Below are 16,686 nucleotides of genomic sequence, written 5' to 3'. Positions count from 1 at the left end.
GTACAACCACTCTGGAAATCCGTCTGGCGGTTCCTCAGAAAATTGGACATAGAACTACCGGAGGATCCAGCAATACCTCTCCTGGGCATATATCCAGAAGATGCCCCAACTGGTAAGAAGGACACATGTTCCACTATGTTCATAGCAGCCTTATTTATAATAGCCAGAAGCTTGAAAGAACCCAGATGCCCCTCAACAGAGGAATGGATACAGAAAATGTGGTACATCTACACAATGGAGTACTACTCAGCTATTAAAAAGAATGAATTTATAAAATTCCTAGGCAAATTGATGGACCTGGAGGGCATCATCCTTAGTGAGGTAACGCATTCACAAAGGAACTCACACAATATGTACTCACTGATAAGTGGATATTAGCCCAAAACCTAGGATACCCAAGATATAAGATACAATTTCCTAAACACATGAAACTCAAGAAAAATGAAGACTGAAGTGTGGACACTATGCCCCTCTTTAGAAGTGGGAACAAAACACCCTTGGTAGGAGTTACAGAGACAAAGTTTGGAGCTGAGATGAAAGGATGGACCATGTAGAGACTGCCTTATCCAGGGATCCACCCCATAATCAGCATCCAAACGCTGACACCATTGCATACACTAGCAAGATTTTATCGAAAGGACCCAGATGTAGCTGTCTCTTGTGAGACTATGCCGGGGCCTAGCAAACACAGAAGTGGATGCCCACAGTCAGCTAATGGATGGATCACAGGGCTCCCAATGGAGGAGCTAGAGAAAGTACCCAAGGAGCTAAAGGGATCTGCAACCCTATAGGTGGATCAACATTATGAACTAACCAGTACCCCGGAGCTCTTGACTCTAGCTGCATGTGTATCAAAAGATGGCCTAGTCGGCCATCACTGGAAAGAGAGGCCCATTGGACACACAAACTTTATATGCCCCAGAACAGGGGAACGCCAGGGCCAAAAAGGGGGAGTGGGCGGGTAGGGGAGTGGGGGTGGGTGGGTATGGGGGGACTTTTGGTATAGCATTGGAAATGTAAATGAGCTAAATACCTAATAAAAAAAAAGAAAAAATAAGAATTTCAGTGCTGTCTTGTAGGTAAGAGTGAAATGGTAAGTTTTTTTTTTATAAAACACTGTTGTTTTTGTGTTGAATTTCTTAGAGGATTAATAGGCCACCAAATAGAATAGAAAAATTAGTTCAGAAAATCTGGTACATAGATACTGACAACTTACAAGGTCAACAACTAATGTCCAAATCCAACCTCAAACACATATTTTTTTTCAAAATTTTACACAGACACACAGACACACAGACACACAGACACACAGACACACAGACACACAGACACACACACACACACACACACACACACACACACACACATGTTTTTTTCAGTCATGGAAGTGTGGTATATGTGTTTATGTGTATGTGTGTCTTTGTATTATTATATTCCTTGTTTTTTCATAAAGATTCTAAAAATATGATTATCTATGCAACCATTGTCATTATTATAGGTATAATCCATAATTTTTAAACTAAAATAATAAAGCTAGTAAAAACACAAATTTCATTTTTCAAATTAAAACAAATTTTCCCTTTTATAATAACAGGGAAGTTGACTATGTACAATACAAGTTATTAATTAATTCATATTATAACACTGATATATAAACATCTAGAACTAAAAGATAGCTATTTTTGTTACATTAGAAGCAAGGGGATGCACTTGTTAAATGAGTGGTTGTCAAAGACATTTTCTGTCCACATTATTATACACTTATTAATCAGTTCCTTGTAATATTGCTGAACATTTCCATCACTTCCCTATAAGAAAAGAGTCAACCCAAAAGTGCTTGTCTGGAAGAAATATAAAGAACCATGACCCCAAAGTTAGTTTATTAGAAAAGTACCACGTCTAATATTTCCCTCTACTACTAGTAACTACATTTCATTATGTCAATTTTGTAAGCATTGTATCAACTTTGATTTTCTGAAAACAATTTTGTAAAGTTGATATTGAGTCTTTACATTAAAAATTGATTTTATTCCTGAAGTTGCCTAATGATTTGACATAAAAACTAGTTAGAACTATAAGTTATTATACAAGGTTTTAATGATGGTTAGATAATCACATTAGCAGCTAATGAGCATCAGTATTCTGCCCATTCAACTAAAAAAAAGAAAAAGCAAAACAAATATTGTTCAATTTCAGTCTCTTTGACTATGATATTTCCCTATGATGTATTTTGTTTATCATTTCCTACTCTACATTCACTACTCAGATTTGAAGTACTCTTTAGAATACTAAATGACTTTCATGTTTCCCACCTCAAAATAGTCATTTTGAAGTCACTGCTGTTGTGATTGAAATAAAGAATTACTTAGCATTGAGATCTCCAAGTTTAAGTTGTATTTCGGTGGGGTTAAGTGGCTATTCACTTAAGTTCAACAAAGTTGTCTACTGATTCCTAAACAGCCAACAAATCACCATGAGTACTTTATTGTTTCTCATAGCATTATAGCAATCATCCTTAAGCTTTTGATGGTGGTGCTATGCTCTCAGCATGTCAAGAAACTTCCATGTATAAACCACTTACTACCCCCAATACAATGCTATTTGTAAACTGAACAACATGAGACTTGACAATGAAATCTTCCAATTATTGTGTGAGCCAGGAGGATCAACAAAAACTAAAGCTAGGTATATATAAGAATGTTTCTCTACAAAGACAGATCTGTTCCCTGAATCATTTTGAGTATATTTAGTGCAGAAATACACCATTTAGTTGAGGTATGATGCTCCTTAAATATCAAATGAATAACAGTTTCAAAATAAATTTGAATATATTCTGTAATATGATATGCTATTTCCACTACCATTTTATATGATAATATTTTGTGATATAGAGTATTTAATTATATTATATTGGTAGATATTCAATCATCCAAATAATGCATTTTAATGTATCTATTAAGGTATTCCTAGAAGGAAAATTGTACATAAATCTTTATAAACATATTTTACCTAAATCAAGTGCTGCTTAGTAGATAGAATAGATAAATAGAAATATCATTTACAATTACTAATACATCAATGCTATGAAAAATTTTACAAATGATGATAGATATCAGACAGTCTTCAGGAAGTTCTTCCCTTGAAAAGACTAAAATACAACTTTATGTAGAGCCTAAGATTATTACTTTCAGAAGATCGTCTTAGTCTCCTACATATCCTGATTATTAATATCAAATGATTTCCATAATCATATTGCTGTCATTATGCTCAACTTCATATTAATATAGTTGTAAGTGCATGGTACCAAAAGGAAACTCGAAGACAAAGCCTGGTTTACATGTCTAGTATTTTAAATACAACGTTTACAAATGCACAGTTCCTAGATACTAGATATTCATTTAATTCAGATGAAAACCAAATGAAAAGAAATTTTTTTTCAATTTTTAATTAGATATTTTCTTCATTTACATTTCAAATGCTATTCCCAAAGTCCCCCATACCACCACCACCCCCGGGCTCCCATAACCACCCACTCCCACTTCTTGGCCCTGGTGTGCCCCTGTACTGGAGCATATACAGATTGGAAGACCAAGGGCCCTCTCTTCCCAACATTGACCAACTAGGCCATCTTCTGCTACATATGCAGCTAGAGACACGAGCTCTAGGTGTACTGGTTAGTTCATATTGTTGTTCCACCTATAGGATTGCAGACCCCTTTTGCTCCTTGGGTACTTTCTATAGCTCCTCCATTGAGGGCCCTGTGTCCCATCAATACCTGACTGTGAGCATCCATTTCTGTGTTTGGCAGGCACCGGCATAGCCTCACAAGAGACAGCTATATCAGGGTCCTTTCAGCAAAATCTTGGTGGAGTATGCAATGGGGTATGTGTTTGGAGGCTGATTATAGAATGGATCCCTTGGTGCTGCAGTCTCTAGATGGTCCATCCTTTCGTCTTAGCTCCACACTTTGTCTCTGTAACTCCTTCCATGGGTGATTTGTTCCCAGTTCTAAGAAGGGGCGAAGTGCCCACACTTTGGTCTTCATTATTCTTGAGTTTCATGTGTTTTGCGAATTATATCTTGGTTATTCTGAGCTTCTGGGCTAATATCCACTTATCAGTGAGTAGATATAATATGTATTCTTTTGTGGCTGAGTTACCTCACACAGGATGATACCCTCCAGATACATTCATTTGCCTAGGAATTTCATAAATTCATTGTTTTTAATAGCTGAGTAGTACGCCATTGTGTAAATATACCACATTTTCTGTATCCATTCCTCTGTTGAGGGGCATCTGGGTTCTTTCCAGCTTCTGGCTATAATAAATAAGGCTGCTATGAACATAGTTGAGCATTTGTCCTTCTTACCTGTTGGGATATCTTCTGGATATATGCCCAAGAGAGGTATTGCTAGATCCTCCGGTAGTACATATTGGACATATCCAATTTTCTAAGGAACCGCCAGACTGATTTCCAGAGTGATTGTACAAGCTTGCAATCTCACCAGCAATGGAAGAATGTTCCTCTTTCTCCACATCCTTGCCAGCATCTGCTGTCACCTGAATTTTTGATCTGAGCCATTCTGACTGGTGTGAGGTGGAATCTCAGGGTTGTTTTGATTTGCATTTCCCTGATGATTAAGGATTCTGAACATTTTTTTCAGGTGCTTCTCAGCCATTCAGTATTCCTCAGGTGAGAATTCTTTGTTTAGCTCTAAGCCCCATTTTTTAATAGGGTTATTGGGTTTTCTGGAGTCCACCTTCTTGAGTTCTTTATATATTGGATATTAGTCCCCTATATGATTTAGGATAGGTAAATATACTTTCCCAATCTGTTCGTGGCCTTTTTTGTCTTATTGACTGTGTCTTTTGCCTTACAGAAGCTTTGCAATTTTATGAGGTCCCATTTGTGGATTCTTGATCTTACAGCACAAGCCATTGCTGTTCTATTCAGGAATTTTCCCCCTGTGCCCATATTTTAGAGGCTTTTCCCCACTTTCTCCTCTACAAGTTTCAGTGTCTCTGGTTTTAGAGTTCCTGGATCCACTTTGATTTTACCTTAGTACAAGAAGATAAGAGTGGATCAATTCTCATTCTTCTACATGATAACTACCAGTTATGCCAGCACCATTTATTGAAAATGCTGTCTTTTTTCCACTGGATGGTTTTAGCTCCCTTGTCAAAGATCAAGTGACCATAGGTGTGTGGGTTAATTTCTGGGTCTTCTATTCTATTGGATTGGTCTATCTGTCTGTTGCTATACCAGTACCATGCATTTTTTTTTTAAATCACAATTGCTCTGTAGTAAAGCTTTAGGTCAGGAATGGTGATTCCACTAGAGGTTCTTTTATCCTTTAGAAGAGTTTTTGCTATCCTAGGTTTTTTATTATTCCAGATGAATTTGCAAATTGCCCTTTCTAATTCGTTGAAGAATTGAGTTGGAATTTTGATGGGGATTGCATTGAATCTGTAGATTGCTTTTGGCAAGATACCCATTTTTACTATATTGATCCTGCCAATCCATGTGCATGGGAGATCTTTCCATCTTCTGAGATCTTTTTTAATTTCTTTCTTCAGAGACTTGAAATTCTTATCATACCATTTTCCAAGCCAATGGTTCCAAGAAACAAACTGGAGTAGCAATCCTAATATCAAATAAAATCAACTTTCAACCAAAAGTTTCAAAAAAGATAAGAAGGACACTTTATACTGATCAAAGGAAAAATTGACCAAGATGAACTCTCAATTCTGAACACATATGCTCTAAATGCAAGGCCAACCACATTCATAAAAGAAAATTAACTAAAGCTGAAAGAACACATCACACTCCAGCCAATAATAGTGGGAGACTTCATCATCCCACACTCAGCAATGGGCAGTTCATGGAAACAGATACTAAACAGAAACCAGTAAAACTAACATAAGTTGTGAAACAAAAAGATCTAACAGATATTTATAGAACAATTCATACTAAAGCAAAAGGATATACCTCTTCTCAGCACCTCATGGTACCTTCTTTAAAATTGAGCATATAATTGGTCACAAATCAGGCCTTAACAGATACATGATGTTTGAAATAATCCCATGCACCCTATCATATCACCATGGATGGATTAAGGCTGGTCTTAAATACCAACCAAAACAATGGACAGCAGACATACACATGGAAGCTGAACAACTCAATGATAACTTGGTCAAGGAAGAAATAAAGAAAGAAATTAAAGGTTTTTTAGAATTTAGTGAAAATGAAGACACATCACACCAAAACTCATGGGACACAATGAAAGCTGTGTTAAGAGGAAAACTCATAGCTCTAAGTGCCTCCAACTGAAACTGAAGAGAGCTAACAATAGCAGCCTGACAATACATGTGCAAGCTCTAGGACAAATAGAAGCAAATATACCGAAGAGGAGTAGAAGGCAAAAAATAATAAAACTCAGGGCTGAAATCAACAAAATAGGAACAAAAGAACTATTCAAAGAATCAACAAATCCAGAATATGGATTTTTGAGAAAATCAACAAGATAGATAAACCCTTAGCCAGACTACCCAGAGGGCACAGACAGTATCCAAATTAATAAAATCAAAAATGAAAAGGGAGACATAACAACAAAATATATCTTAAAATAATTAATCTGTTTGTTGACTAATCCCAGCAGGTGGGAGGCAGAGGCAGGCAGATTTCTGAGTTTGAGGCCAACCTGGTCTACAGAGTGAGTTCCAGGACAGCCAGGAATACACAGAGACACCCTGTCTTGAAAAAACAAACAAACAAACAAACAAAAAGAGAAAGAAAGAGAGAAAAGAAAATATCCAAACTTGCTCTACAAACAACATGGGAATATTATTGATAATTTTCTCACTGTGCTTTAAGCTTAATGTTTAACTTCAAAGACTTTTTTGCTAATTTAAAATTTATAAAATGTACTTACTGATAAAATTTTTAAAAATGAGGAGAAATGGAACTTTTTATTTTTTCTGCTTACGAATGATCACCCCTTAATTTTTAAAATGAGTCATTACGTTTGAGAATTTTTTTCATTTATTTAACTTCTAATTTGCTTGTCATTTTACACAATACCATTAGAAAATATGAAGTAAGTTTCATAATATGTACGTAATTCCTAGCATACACTGCAAGACTAGTAGGCTCTTATTAACTGGTACCGATATGAAAATATACTGAGTGCTTTTGCTTTTCTGACTAATTCATGCCTTAGTCCCTTAATCATCAAAATTAATTTCAGCCAATGTTATTTCTTAATTATGCTGCCAGACTCATGTTTACCACTGGAAATTGTTTCCATAGTAGTCTGCCTTAAAAAACCAACATAACATTTTTATTAACACACACATTATACTTCTTTTAATCATATAAACTTGTATTGAGTCATAATAAGTAAACTAAATAAAGAAAAGAAAAACATATCATACCAGCTACAAATACTGAAAATAATCCTAAATTATAGGGCCATTACTATTAGCTCCAATCTGGAAATATTGAGGGGCTACTTGGATTATAGTTGAATGTATCTCCAGCTGGCCTTTTATATATCTGGATAGTGGATTTCTATGACAACTTTTTTTTTTCTCTCTAGAGAATTAAGCATCACCTGGTAATGACATTTGTCCTCCTATGGGAAACTATATTGAGCAAAGCCATTCCTGGAGGAAATCATAAGCTCTAGGACCAATAATTTCCAACAGGCAGCTGGGAATCTTCTGTCAAATGACAGACAACATAAAGGAGTTCATAAAACAAGATTTGATACTATATTTTGTTGTTTTAGACTTTGATATTCTTCCTTTATGCCTCTAGATTTTCATTCTAAAATTCCAACTTTCAAACATGCTACAAAAGAAACAGGAAAAACATATAAAGAATTGAGAAACATACTATACACACTATCACACTTAGTAGAAAATCTAAACTGTATAAACATATTTAGATTAGGATACTAACATTATGAGAAAACAAATTTCTCCAAGCTATGCATAAGTTATTCAAAACAGGACTCTTTATGTCTAGACTTTAATTTTTAAATTAATCATTGGATTACATTAATGTTATTGACTACTTTTTTTTATTGGTTATTTTTATTAACATTTTAAATGTTATCACCCTTCCATGTTTCCCCTCCACAAACCACCATCCCTCTGCTTCTATGAGGGTGCTCCCCCATCCACCCACTCCTGACTCACTACCTTAGCATTCCCCTATTCTGGGGAATCAAGACTTCAGAGGACCAAGGGCCTCCCATCCCACTGATGCCAGATAAAGCCATTTTCTGCTACATATACGGGTGGATCCTTGGGCCTTTCCATGTGTATTTGTTCGTGGTTTACTCCCTGGAAGCCCAGGTGTGGGTCTTATTGACTGACATTTTTGTTCTTCTTATGGGGTTGGAAAACCCTCTAGAGCCTTCATTCCATTCTCTAACTCCTCCAATGGGGTCCTTGTGCTCAGTCAGATGGTTGGCTACAAGCACCACATCTATATTGGTGAGGCTCTGACAATAGCCTCTCAGGAGATATCCATACCCGATTCCTGTCATCAAGCACTTCTTGGCATCAGCAACAGTGAATGGGTTTGGACGCTGTATATGGGATGGATCCCCAGGTGGGGCAGTCTTTCCTTCAGTCTCTGTTCCACTCTATGGCACTGTATTTCCTTCAGACAGGAGCAATTCTTGGTTAACATTTTGAGAAAGGCAGGTGGCTGCATCCCTCAACCTGGGGCCTTGCCTAACCTCTGAATATGATCTCTGTAAGTTCTTGCTCCCCTCTGTTGGATATTTTAGTTAATGTTATGCCCGTTAGGTCCTGGGAGCTTCTTGCCTTCCTGGTGTCTAGGACTTTCTGTTGGCTACCTCTAGTTTCCCATCACCCATTGCTTCATACATCTGTTCAATTTCCTGTTTATATCCTCCATCTTCTCCCACACCTAATCCTGATGCCCCCTTTCTTCCTCTCCCCCTCTTCTCTTCCTCCCAAATCTCTCCCACCTTCTACTTCCTGTGATTATTTTGTTGTCCCATCTAAGTAGGATTGAAGCATCCACACTTTGGTCTTCCTTCTTCTTGAGCTTCATATGGTCTGTAAGTCATATCATGGGCATTCTAAGCTTTTTCCCTAACATTCATTTATCAGTGAGTATATACACTCTGTGGTCTTTTGTGACTATGTTACCTCACATAGGATGATATTTTCTAATTCCAGCAATTTGCCTGAGAAATGAATACAATGAATACAGATGTCTGTAAGGTTATGCATGTTATTTGTGGTTATGCAAATTTGTGAATATGTGTATAGGGATAGGCATTCACCTGTATACATTTATTTACTTTCCTCTATCACGCTCCATTTGAGACAGGGTATCATGCTGAATATGAAGCTCCCCAATTGTGTCTATTAAGATACGTATGTCACTCAGTGGATCCTCCTTTTCTTCCTCCTGGAGCTGGGATTAAAAGTGGTACATATGTTAGAGAGATAATTTCCAAAATATATAAAGAATTCAAGGAGTTAGATTAAACCAAACCAAACCAAACCAAACCAAACCAAACCAAACCAAACCAAAAAACAGTTAACCCAATTAAAAGATGAGCTACAGAGCTAAACAGGGAATTCTCAACAGAGGAATCATGAATGGTCTAGAAGCACTTAAAGAAATATTCAGCATCCTTAGCCATGAGAGAAATGCAAATTAAAACAACCTTGAGATTCCACCTTACACTAATCATAATGGCTAAGATCAAAAACTCGAGTGACAGTACATTCAGCAAGGATGTGAAGAAAGAGGAACATTCCTCCATTGATGGTGGGATTACTTACTGATATAATCAATCATAAAATCATTCTGGTGTTTCCTCAGAAAATTTGAAATAGTACTACTTCAAGACGCAGCTATACCGCTGCTGGACTTGGGTATACCCAAGAGATATTCCACCATACTATAAGGATACCACAATGTTCATAACAGCCCTATTTGTAATAGCCACTGGTTGGAACCAATCCAGATGTCCCTCAATGGAAAAATTGAATAAAGAAAATCTTGTTCATTTACACAATGGGATACTATTTAGCTATTAAAAATAAGAACATCATGAATTTTGAAGGCAAATGGATGAAACTAGAAAGGATCCTGAGTGAGGGAATCCTGACCCAAAAGGACATACATGGTATATATTCACTGATAAGTGGATATTAACCAAGATATACAGAAAAGTATAGCCATGATACAACCAACAGACCTTAACAAGTTTACCAAGAAGGAAGGTCTAAGTGAGGATGCATCAGTCCCACTTAGGAGTGGGAACAAAGTAATTGGGGTAGAAGGATGAAGAGACCTGAGTGGGAGAAGGAATGGGGATAGAAAAGGAGGAATTGGGCAGGATTAGGTATGGGGGAAGAGAGTAGAGAAGCCCAGAGTGGTCAGGAGAATGAATGTAAATATGTAGCTGCAGGGGTTGAGAGATCAGAAGAACCTATAGAAAATCCCAGAGAACTGGGATGTGACAGGCTCTCATAACTCAATGGGGATGACCTTAGAGGAAATGCCCAATAGTAGAAAGATGGAACCCAAATAGATCATATCCAGTAGATAGACAGAGCTCTCAGTGGACGCATGAGACCACCTTTAAATATTTTACTCAGAATTGTTCCTGATGAAAAGAAATAAAGGAACAAATATGGAGCAGAAAAGGCCATCTAGTAACCTGCTCAATTTGGGATATATGCCATGGGCTGGCATCAAGCCCTGAGGATATTACTGATGCCATGTTGTGTTTGCACACAGAAACTTAGCATGGTTGGCCTCTGAGAAAATCTTCCAGCAGCTGACTCTGAGAGATCCAAATACAGCCAACCATTGAACTGAGGTCAGGATCCCTTTGGAAGAGTTAGGGGAAAGATTTAAGGAGCTGTAAGGGACGGTGACCCAATTTGAAGACCGATAGTATTAACTAACAAGGACCCCTGGAAGCTTGCAGAGACTAAGCCACCAACTAAAGAGCATTAATGGGCTGGTCTGTGTCCCCAGCAGATATGTATAAGAGGCCAGCTTTGTCTCGTCTCAGTAGGAGAGGATGTGCTGAATCTTGTAGACACTTGATACCCAAAGGAAGGGAGCTTGGACCAGGGTGGTAACATGAGCATTGGTATGTGAGCAGAGCTGTAGGGTAGGGAGCACCCTCTCAGAGGCAAAGAGGAGCAGCAATGGCATGAAGAAATCTTGGAGGGGATACTGGTAAGGGAGACATTTGGAAGGTAAGTAAGTAAAAGGATGATGATAATGATGATGATGATAGTAATAATAGAGTGATAATCCAAGCACAGTTTGCCTTTATATGGTTTCCTTGGATGTGTTCTTAGATTCTAATGCTTGAAGTGCAAATAGAGTATTTACTGAGTTGTTTATTCAACACAATTTTTTTTTCCTTAACGTGACTGTTTTGATGAATGCGAAAAACACTTTCACGCATACATACCAACTTGGAGAGCTAAAATTCTCTTAAATAATAAGAGAGCTTGGTGTAATCACAATCTCCAATCTCAAATCAGTGGAAAAAAAGTGAAAGACCCAGACATAACACCACACACTTATGCTATCTGTTTGTTTGTTGTTTATTTGTTTGTTTATAAAGGATGTGGCAATGAAAACTGGAAAAAAAAAACCAAGAGCATTTTGAGAAATGTTTCTGGTCCAACTATATGACTGTATGGAGAAAAAAACCCTCCATTCATCCATACTTATCACACTGCAAGAAAGTTGACTCTAAAATAATTGAAGAACCCAACATAAAGCCAAAATGTACTGAAAGCTGAAAGAAGAGAAATTGGAGAACAGTTTTTACAATTTTAATTGAAATTAATTTTTAATACAACATATTGTGAGAAACATTCTGTAAGTGTGCAACTAAGTATATATGTCCAGATATAGACATCTCAAAGATTTACTGCATATGCAGAAATTTTTCATATCATTGAAATTAAATTTCACTAGCTGATATACTAGTATTTTTGCTAATTTTCCATCAAAGCTATTAAATTCTATGTAGTGAAACACGTTAGTAGAAAATTGTGTTAAATGGAAATAATTAACTCTAATACATACTTACACAAATATTGACATCACCTATGAATAATCTATAATAACCTGAAAAATCAAAGTTTAATTTTTTATACTTCTTTGATGATATTACTTTAAATTTCCTACTGGTTGATTAAAATTATTATTTAGGTTATAAAAATAAGTACAACATCTTGAGTGATTTCTCTAATTTTCTATGCTAACTCAAGTCAAGCTCCTTGAATGAATATTTGGAAAATATTTTAAAATGCATATAATTAACACTCTCATAAAAATATGGAATTTCATATATCTAGAATAATTCTTACATTCAACAAGTACTTAAAACTAAATTTTGTAGGAGTTTTGTTGTTGATGCTGTGAAATTTCTAGGATAATTGTCATATCCTCATCCTCTATAAGCTAATCAGATAACATTGGTTGAAGGAATATTCCTAACACAGTTTCCCTCTCAATTACAGAACAAATACTGGATAATTGTGTTAATTCACTGTATTTTTAATCTGTCAAATTAGGTAAAGTGGAGATAAAAGTTAGAAAACACACTTATATATGCTGGCAATTCAAGTTCTGCAATATTAATAAACAAAGTAGTTTAGAAAGTTATAGCTACATGTGATATATCTTCATTACGATGGCCACAAGTCAGAGTTTTAGAAGTATTGAACCATAGGAATCATTTAATCTAATTGTCTTATTTTAATGATCAGAATATAAAACAATAAAAGGTTAAATAAATGCCCACAGGCTTCTATGATGAGGTGCAATGCTTTATCTCCAGTTACACGCTAACTTTGTACTGTTCTTTACTGTGATATTGCATGCATCTATTACTCAATCCATTTGAACTTATTTTAAACAACCACCCAAGGGCAGCTGTGATTTATGGGGATTTAGGCTAAAATACTTTGTGGAGAAACATGTATTACCAGCACATTTCAAACGGACAAACTGAGATAATTTTTTTCAATACTTGCTCTTCTTGTATAGTAAGTGAAATTATAAAATAAAATTATAGTAAATAAATTAAAGCAAGTGATAGGCAAGTATAGGAAGATATGTTTGTTAATATTCCCATAACAGTGAAGAAGAGGAAAGTAACAGTGTGAGAGATACTTGTAATATGCTGTCTTCTACCAATCATGGTTCAAGTTGACATCAACATTATCCAATCAGTACTTTGGCATAATAAGATTTTTAAAATTAATTTATTTATTTATTAGATATTTTCTTTATATACATTTCAAATGCTATCCTGGAAGTTCCCAATAACCTCCTCTGCCATGCTCCCCTACCCACCCACTCCCACTTCTTCACCCTGACATTCCCCTGTACTGGGACATATAAAGTTTGCAATACCAAGGGGCAACTCTTCTCTGTGATGACCAACTAGGCCATCTTCTGCTACATATGCAGCTAGAGATATGAGCTCTGGGGGTACTGGTTAGTTCATATTGTTGTTCCACCTATAGGGTTGCAGACCCCTTCAGCTCCTTTGGTGCTTTCTCTAGCTTCTCCATTGGGGACCCTGTGTTCCATCTGATAGATGACTGTGAGCATCCACTTCTGTATTTGCCAGGCACTGGCATAGCCTCTTACAAGACAGCTATAACAGGGCCCCTTCACCAAAATCTTTCTGGCATATGCAATAGTGTCTGTGTTTGGTGGCTGATTATCGAATGGATCCCTGGGTAACGTAGTCTCTGGATAGTCCATCCATTCATCTTAGCTCGAAACTTTGTCTCTGAAAGTCTTTTCATGGGTATTTTGTTCCCTATTATAAGGAGGAATGAAGTATCCATCCATTGGTCTTCCCTCGTCTTGATTTTCTTGTGTTTTTCACATTGTATCTTGGGTGTTCTATGTTTCTGGGCTAATTTTTAATGCAATATATTTTGATTAACACTTTTCTCCCTCCTTGATTCCTCCTTCCTACTCCTTGAACACTCAACATCATATTCTTTCTCTTTCTCTCTTAAAAAAATGTAAAATACTCCAAAGTCAGACCAAGGAAACATATAAACAACCAATGAGAAAACAATAAATATATACGTGAATACATACGTACATACATACATACTTTCACATATGCAAATATGTAGTCCATTTTGTATTGGCCAAACAGTCCTTGAACTGGGACATATCTCCCAAATTATTGATATATTCATTGACTATGCATTAGAGAAAACAAATATTTCTCTTTCATATCAGGCATCAATTATCAATCACTTTTTGTTTAGGCATTAACCTCTATCATTTTCCCCTCTTGATCCTAGTACCCGATCTGCTTTGAACATATTCAGGTCTTGTGCATGCTGGCATAATCTCTGTGTGTTCATATGTGTATAATCTTATTATACCAGGAAGGAACTATTTCTTTGAAGTCATTATAACCTCATGATCTTAAAAATTATTTTACTTCCATTTTGAATAGGTTCCTGCACCTTGAAGGAACGCGTAAATAGAGACATCCAATTTAGAACTGAGTGTTTCAAGATCACTTACTCTCTATACATTGCCCAGAGTGTGAACCATAATTTACTATAAGAAGTTTCTGTGATGAGGAATAATTGATGTTCTGAACTATGGAAATAGTAATATGCCAGTAGGAGTCATTTTATGACCCTTTAGCAGAATAATAGTAATAGATTTTTTCCTATAACCAGTGATCTATGATGTCTCAGGTTGTTGGCCAAGTTAACAGTGTCAAATAAAAGCTTCATCTTATGGAATGGGCCTTATGTTCCATCAAAAATGGTTGCACACTCCCACAATATTTGTGCCACTATATTGTGGAATTACAGACTGTTGTAGAACTTTAAAATACTTAAGTTTTCCATCTGAGAAAGGTAGAAAAACCTTAGAAGTGATTAGTTATTCTCTGGTGTTCTTCAGTTACTTCTCCCTGAATAGACTCTGTGAAAGATGGTTCATTTCACACCATTACAAAAGCAAACCACACACAGCCTCTGAGAAGAGACTAAGCAACCAACATTTGTAGATGGTAAATCACTAGTAGAATGCTAACTGGAAAATAATAGGAAAGAGAAAGGATGGGATGGATTTGATCAAAGGCAATAACTTACAGTTAGTTGAGAATGTAAAATTTTGCCTATCATTTCACAGGAAGATTACAGTAATGTATTATAAATATCATAATCTAGAGGAAATTAATTCTGATGAAAACATTTAAGCATTCAATATATATGTCAGATGCAAAAGATATGTTTAATCTAGTTGAAATATTATTAAGAAAACCAGTACCGCGGAGCTCTTGACTCTAGCTGCATACGTATCAAAAGATGGCCTAGGTGGCCATCACTGGAAAGAGAGGCCCATTGGACACGCAAACTTTATATGCCCCAGTACAGGGGAATGCCAGGGCCAAAAAAGGGGAGTGGGTGGGTAGGGGAGTGGGGGTGGGTGGCTATGGGGGACTTTTGGTATAGCATTGGAAATGTAAATGAGCTAAATACCTAATAAAAAATGGAAAAAAAAAAGAAAATAAATGTATCAAACTTTGAATGGTACTCCACCAATATGTGCCATTTTGTATTTATATGTAATTTTAAAAATGTATAGAAAATTTCAAATAAATGAATGGAAAATGAGCTAAAATTTTAATGTAGTTAAAAGAGAATATTAACACATTGCCAGGAGGGGTTTGTTGCTATGACTAAGCCTTAGGAAAAACATTTTTTTTATTTGTTGTTTGGGACAGGTAAAGTTGATTCAGAAATTTAATATTGTTATGTTAGAATTTTTAAATATTTTTATTAAATATTTTCCTCAATTACATTTCCAATGCTATCCCAAAAGTCCCCCATACCCTCCCCCCACTTCCCTACCCACCCATTCCCATTTTTTTTTGGCCCTGGCATTCCCCTGTACTGGGGCATATAAAGTTTGCGTGTCCAATGGGACTCTCTTTCCAGTGATGGCCGACTAGGCCATCTTTTGATACATATGCAGCTAGAGTCAAGAGCTCCGGGGTACAGCTTCCAAAGCTGACACCATTGCATACACTAGCAAGATTTTGCTGAAAGGACCCAGATGTAGCTGTCTCTTGTGAGACTATGCCGGGGCCTAGCAAACACAGAAGTGGATGCTCACAGTCAGCTAGTGGATGGATCACAGGGCTCCCAATGGAGGAGCTAGAGAAAGTACCCAAGGAGCTAAAGGGATCTGCAACCCTATAAGTGAAACAACATTATGAGCTATGTTAGAATTTTTAAGTTTGGAATAGCAGGTCTGAAATCTGAAGTGTCATTTAAAAGAAAGGGAACAATTTATGTTATTTATTTATTTATTTATTTATTTATAGTTTGAGGGTTGGGGATATAGTTCAGTTGGTAGAATGGTTCCAAAACTTACCTGAGCTCATGGTTCCAATATACAGCACCACATGACCTGAGCATTATACTCCACCTAAAAATTCAGCACTGAGGATATACAGAAAGGAGGATTAGTGATCAAGGTAACCTTCCTCTACATAAAGAGTTTGGGAGCCGGGCGTGGTGGCACACACCTTTAATCCCAGCACTCAGGAGGCAAAGACAGGTGGATTTCTGAGATTGAGTCCAGCCTGGTCTACAG

The sequence above is a fragment of the Mus musculus genome, chromosome 3, assembly GCF_000001635.26.
Source record: "Mus musculus strain C57BL/6J chromosome 3, GRCm38.p6 C57BL/6J".
In the NCBI taxonomy this organism is placed as follows: domain Eukaryota; kingdom Metazoa; phylum Chordata; class Mammalia; order Rodentia; family Muridae; genus Mus; species Mus musculus.
This window is presented reverse-complemented; position numbering follows the sequence as displayed.